The 5,885-nt window shown below is 61.1% G+C and overlaps 1 protein-coding gene across 5 annotated transcripts in view; it reads left to right on the top strand.

Moving 5' to 3' along the window:
- Window positions 1-5,673: 5,673 nt before the first annotated feature.
- VPS13D (vacuolar protein sorting 13 homolog D) overlaps window positions 5,674-5,885 on the top strand; it is a 239,847-nt gene continuing 239,635 nt past the window's right edge. For all 5 annotated transcript variants that reach the window (XM_072751165.1, XM_072751164.1, XM_072751163.1 and 2 more), the window contains exon 1: window positions 5,674-5,782. The gene's annotated coding sequence lies outside the window, so the exon portion shown is untranslated. The remainder of the gene's footprint in view (window positions 5,783-5,885) is intronic.

Here is a 5,885-nt window from a genome sequence, read left to right as displayed (position 1 = left end):
CTCCTGGCTCTGGCTGTGCGTCTGAGCTGGGGCCCGTCTGTGGTCCGTGGTGCCACCGATGCGTAGGGGGCAGTGGAGTGGTGGCCGCTGGACCTGGGACCCCCACACTGCGCTTGCTGAGAGCCCGGCCCTCCGCCCTCCGTCACGCCCAGCACCTCCTGCCGGCCTCTGTGCCCTCGTCCCAGGCCCTGCCACTCACTGTCATCAGCCTGTTTTGGGGTGAAGGGGGTCTCTGCAGATCTGCTTTTTCACAGGCAGTGGGAGCGAGGCTCCATCTGGTGGCACCTACGAGGCCCATCACGGGTGCTCAGGGCAGTGTGGGGTGGGGGGCAGCTCCAGGAGTACAGGGGGGCCCGGGGCACAGCCTGGGGGGCCAGTGCTGGACGTGACCCTAGACCTGTTTCTGAGACTGGAGCCCTTTTCCAGAATGAAAAGTGGGGAGGAGGTTGCAGGCAGAGAGACTTCAGGAGGAGGGCGGGGGCCAGGGGTGGGGAGCCTGGCTGGCCTTGAATTCACCAAGCCAACCCCCGGCTCAGGGTGGCCGCCTGGGCGCTGCCCTCTTCCTTCTGGGTGATTCCCTGGACCTCTCACCCGTGGCCCTGCCTCCGCCCTCTCCATCCCCAGACCAGGGCTCCGAGCCGGGAGGGGAGAGCCGCTGGGTTGCCCCTTGAGCTTCTATATTTCCTCTCCATTATTGCCGGAGGAGATAGGCGAGGTACCCACCACCCTGCCGCAGAGGAGGGCGCAGGGCCCGAGGCGTGGTCCTTCTCCAAGTCCAGCTGGGAGGACAGCCTGCCCCCGGGAGGCTCCCGATAACCAGCTCCTTAGACCTGCACAACAGAGCCACACGGTCCGGGGTTAAAGGGCAAGCACTCTCTCCCCTCCCCCCTCCCTACCTCCTCCACCCTCCCTCCCTCTCCCCCTCCCTCCCTCTCCCTCCCTACCTCCTCCACCCTCCCTCCCTTCCCACTCCCTTCCCCTCCCTCCCTCTCCCTCCCTCTCCCTCCCCCCTCTCTCCCTCCCTCCCCTGGACTCCTCTGTGGCAGAGCTGAGAGGCTGCCTCGGGGCAAGGCTAACAGGGAGCCGGGGACTGTGTTCCAGCTTCGCCAGGACCCCCGCAGTGTGGACCTGAACCTCCGCATCCCATCTGGAGCTCAGACCTTGCACCTGTAAGCCGAGAGGGCAGGCGTCTGAGCTGTCCCCAGCTGTCCTGAGCTGTCCTAAGCTGTGAGCCGTCCTGTCCTCCTTCCCACAGTGCCAACCGCGTGCTCAAGGGGGGCTCTGGGCCTGCGCTGCCTGATATAGCACCGGCACCGGGGGCCCTGGTGGCCGTTGAGCACCGAGCACAGCCAGTGCTACCAGAGGCTCGTGAAGTACATCTCAGGGCAGGATGCGGATTTTGAAGACCCAGCACAAAACAGATATAAAATGTCTCATCAATCATTTTTGCATTGATGGCATATTGACATAACATTTTGCAATGTCAGCTAGATAAAATATTAACATTACCTGTTTCTTTTCACGCTAACGTGGATACTAGAACATTTGGAATTACTTATGTGATTCGCACTATATTCCTATCAGACAGTTAAATGCCTTCACAATTTGATGAAATGAGTTTGTAATTATAATTGCAACCCCGCACCCCCACCCTGCCTGGGGGGCCTGAGTGGCTCAGCTGGTTGAGCATCTGACTGGATTTCAGCTCTGGTTGTGACCTTGGGGTAATGAGATTGAGCAGCCTCTGCACTGGGCATAGATTCTCTCTCCCTCCCCTCTGTCCCTCCCCCTGTGCTTTCTCTCTAAAAAGAAAAAAAATTGCAACTCCTCCCCCCACCCCTGAGATCCCTACCTCCCCTCTGGGACTCTTAAAGTCCTTATCACTTGTTACGATATCTTATAATTTACATCTCTGTTACATTTATTGCTTACTGTCTGCTCCTCTTGTGAGAACAGAAGCTCCAGTGAGGCAGGGCTTTGCTATTTTGCTCAGTCATGTGGCGCCAAGTACATAGAATAGTGCCAGGCTCATAGTAGGTGCTCAATAAACGGTGAACGAGTGAATGAATGTAGGCATAGGAAGTATGGGGGGGGGTTCCACTGTCACCAAATCTTCCAATTTTTCTAGAAAGGCCCCAAATACAGATTCTCATGTATTATCTCCAGCTTTTAAAAAGATTTTAACAATTTATTTTGGAGGGAGTGCAAGCAGGGAAGAGAGGGAGAGGGAGAGAGGATCTCAAGCAGACTCCCTTAACTCCCACTTAGAGCCCATGTGTGGCTTGATCCAACCCCTAGAAAATGAGCTGAGGCAAAATTAAGAGTCCGACACCCAACTGACCGAGTCACCCAGGCACCCCAATCTCCAGCCTTTTAAATGTTGTAATTCTAATTCTGTTACAGCAAGGTGTGGGCCAAAGGAAACATTTCTGTAGTGTCCAGTCCTCTCTGGTCTAGAGGATTCTGGGGGCTGATGCACACGAGGCCAGGTGAGAAAGGGCCTGATGGAGGGAGTCCTGAGGAGGCCCCTCAAATCTAGCCTGTCCCAGAAAACTTGCCCCTTGTGGGCCAAGGGGCATCTAAGGGTCCAGCGTGGGTGGCGATTAAGGGACATCCCCCACCTCGTGTGTCCCTCACCAGTGGGGTGTCTGTGGCCGGTAGATGCTTCCCATGCTGTGACCGCTGCATCTACCGTGGCTCAATCCTGGGACTGAATCCTGAATCGGGCTCCCAACTCAGTGAGGAGCCTGCTTATCCCTCTCCCCTCCCCCCTGCTCATGCCCTCTCTCTCTCTCTAATTAAACAACAACAACAAACCTTTAAAGTTTTTAACTGCTATGAATAAAGCTGCTGTGAACATTCCTGTACGTCTTTGCAGACACATGTGATTCCATTTCTCTCGGGTAGATATTTAGTAGGAGGATGGCTGTCTGGTCCATGTGCCTTCCGAGGGATTCCAAAGTGAGGGCCCAAAGACTTTGCAGTAGTACTAGTTGATTGGTGTCCCGGCATCTGCATTTTTTTTTAAAGATTTTATTTATTATTTATTCAAGATAGACATAGAGAGAGAGGCAGAGACACAGGTAGAGGGAGAAGCAGGCTCCATGCCGGGAGCCCCATGTGGGACTTGATCCCACATGGATCATGTCCTGGGCCAAAGGCAGGCGCCAAACTGCTGACCTATCCAGGGACCCCCTGGTATCTGCATTTTTAATAAACTCCACAGGTACAGCCGAGGGTTCCTGTGCTAGAAGATCTGGACTCAGATCCTTCGGCTCTAATGGGCTGCTTCCCTTCTGCCTCCCATCTGCAGAGTCTGAGGTTTCACACCCAAACCTCATTCCCCGAGGGGACCCGGCAGCGTTGAGATTCTGATAGGCTGTTCCCACCCCTGAGGAGCTCAGGCTTCGCCAGGAACGTTCAGCCCACAGTCGCCTTCATTAGCTCAGCATTATGAGGGTTGATAATTATGATGGTTAATACCCTACTGCAACCTTGCCGTCAAGCCTCCTGCATCTTCTGACTTTTATGAGCTGAGGTCTTCCGTCCTTGTGGGGCTGATGCAAGAGGGCGGGTTCATTTGTTCATTTATTCCTTCGTTCACCTACAGCACCTTTAACTGGGCCTTTTCTGTGCGAGGCAACGTCTCGATGCTAGAGAGGCATTTGTGGAAGGGAAAATCAGTGCTTTCAGGGTGCAGAAAGGTGATGATAAGTAGGAACAAGATAATTTCAAGTACCATTAAGTTCTGTATATGAGGAAATACAACAGGGGGATGGTTGAAGGGAATCTTAGGTAAGCTAGTCGGGAAATGCTCTGGGAGGTGGAATCCGGCTATAGGACCCTCTGGCTATAGGACCATCCAGCTATAGGACCATCTGAGGGGGCCCCCCCGCAGCCTGCAGCAGCTGGAGGAAGGCTGGGAGCTCTTCAGCTGTGGCTGGTTTGTATGGAGAAGTGCCGCACGTGTAAAGGGCAGGCTAAATTTCAAAAACTTACTATAAAAAATCCCCCTAAAATACCGCATGATTTTTTTTTTCCTGTCGGCTTCCAGGTTGATATGGTCATATTCTGGACATACTGAATTATATGAAATACATGATTTTCCCTTTTTTCTTTTAAAAAATGTACGAAGTAGTAAATTAAAAACTACGATGTGGCTTGTCTGTGTGGCTTGGACAGCAGATGTGGGGGGGAGGCATCCTAAGGAGAGAGACTGGGGGAAGGACGGGGTCCTGGGGCGGAACCGAGGGATTGGGGGGAGCAGGGGCCCGGAGCAGGACCGGGGGCGGGGCCCGGAGGAGGACGGGGGAGGGGCGGGAGGCGGGAGGAGGACTGGGGGGGCCGGAGGAGGACGAGGGGGGTGGGAGGAGGACTGGGGGGGCCCGGAGGAGGACGGGGGGGCGGGGGGAGGATTGAGGGGGGCCCGGAGGAGGACTGGGGGCGGGGCCCGGAGGAGGACGAGGGTGGCGGGGGGAGGACTGGGGGGGCCCACAGGAGGACTGGGGGGCGGGGCCCGAGGACGACTGGGGGGCAGGGGGCCCGAAGGAGAAGGGGGGGGGGGCGGGGGCGGGGGCGGGAGGAGGACTGGGGAGGACTCAGAGGAGGACGGGGGGCGGGGCCGAGGAGGACTGGAGGCGGGGCCCGAGGACTGGAGGCGGGGCCCGAGGACTGGGGGCGGGGCCGAGGAGGACTGGGGGCGGGGGGAGGACTGGGGGGGGCCCGGAGGAGGACGGGGGGGGGTGGGGGGAGGACTGGGGGGGCCCGGAGGAGGACGGGGGACGGGGGGAGGACTGGGGGGGGCCCGGAGGAGGACTGGGGGGCGGGGCCCGAGGAGGACTGGGGCGGGGCCCGAGGAGGACGGGGGGCGGGGCAGAGGAGGACGGGGGGCGGGGCCCGAGGAGGACTGGGGGGCAGGGGGCCCGAAGGAGAACGGGGGGGGGGGCGGGGGCAGGGGGCGGGAGGAGGACTGGGGAGGACCCGGAGGAGGACGGGGGGCGGGGCCCGAGGACTGGGGACGGGGCCGAGGAGGACTGGGGGCGGGGCCCGAGGACTGGGGGCGGGGCCGAGGAGCATTGGCAGACGCGGGAGTAGACCTGTGCGGTAGGAGCGGGGGGGGGGCCGGCTCGCCAAGGGCTGGGTTTAATTCAGGTGTAAGGCGGAGCTGCTTTAAGCAAGGAAGTGGCTCCGGCTCAGGAGCTGTAGCCGCGCCCTGGGCGCCGACCCCCGCGGATTCCGGCGCCTGCTCCCCTGCCGGCCTCGGCCCCCTGCCCCCTCCCCGGGCTCCCTGCGCGCCCCCTCTCCACCACCCCAGCAGGCTCCCCCGTTCCTGTCTCCCTCCTCCCGCCCCGCCCCCTTCCCCCCGCCCCCCATCTCCCCTCCCCCCCCAGCCAGGTTCTTCCTGCTCCTCCATTCCCCCCCCCCCCCCGTCTCCCCCTTCCCTCTCCCCCCTCCCGCCCCCCACTCTAGTCTCCCGCCCCCGGTCTCCCGCCCCCCCAGTCTCACCCCTCCCCCTCCTCTCTCCCCTCCGCCCCTCCAGCCTCCCCCCTCCCTCCCCCGTCCACCCCCGCCGCCGGGGGTCCGGCTCCAGCTGAGCCTCGGCGAACTGCTGCGGGCGGCAGGGGGCGCCTCCTCGACGACTCGGCGCTCGGCTGGGCAGGCGCCGGCGCGTCGGCCGCTCGATTGGTCGGGTCTGGGCGGGCCGGACGCCGCGGGCCAGCGCCATTGAGGAGCCGGGAGGGGCAGCGCCGCGCAGGGCCGGGCTCGGCCGGGACGGCGGCAGGTACGGGGGCGGGGGCGGCGGGGGGTGCGGGGGCGGGGGGCGGCCGAGCGCCCGCTGTGTGTCGGCCCCGCCGCGGGAGCGCGCCCGGGACCCGGGACCCGGT

Source organism: Vulpes vulpes, chromosome 2, assembly GCF_048418805.1.
Source record: "Vulpes vulpes isolate BD-2025 chromosome 2, VulVul3, whole genome shotgun sequence".
Classification (NCBI taxonomy): Eukaryota; Metazoa; Chordata; class Mammalia; order Carnivora; family Canidae; genus Vulpes; species Vulpes vulpes.
Note: the sequence above shows the minus strand (reverse complement) of the source record. Positions and strands in the feature narration are given on the sequence as shown.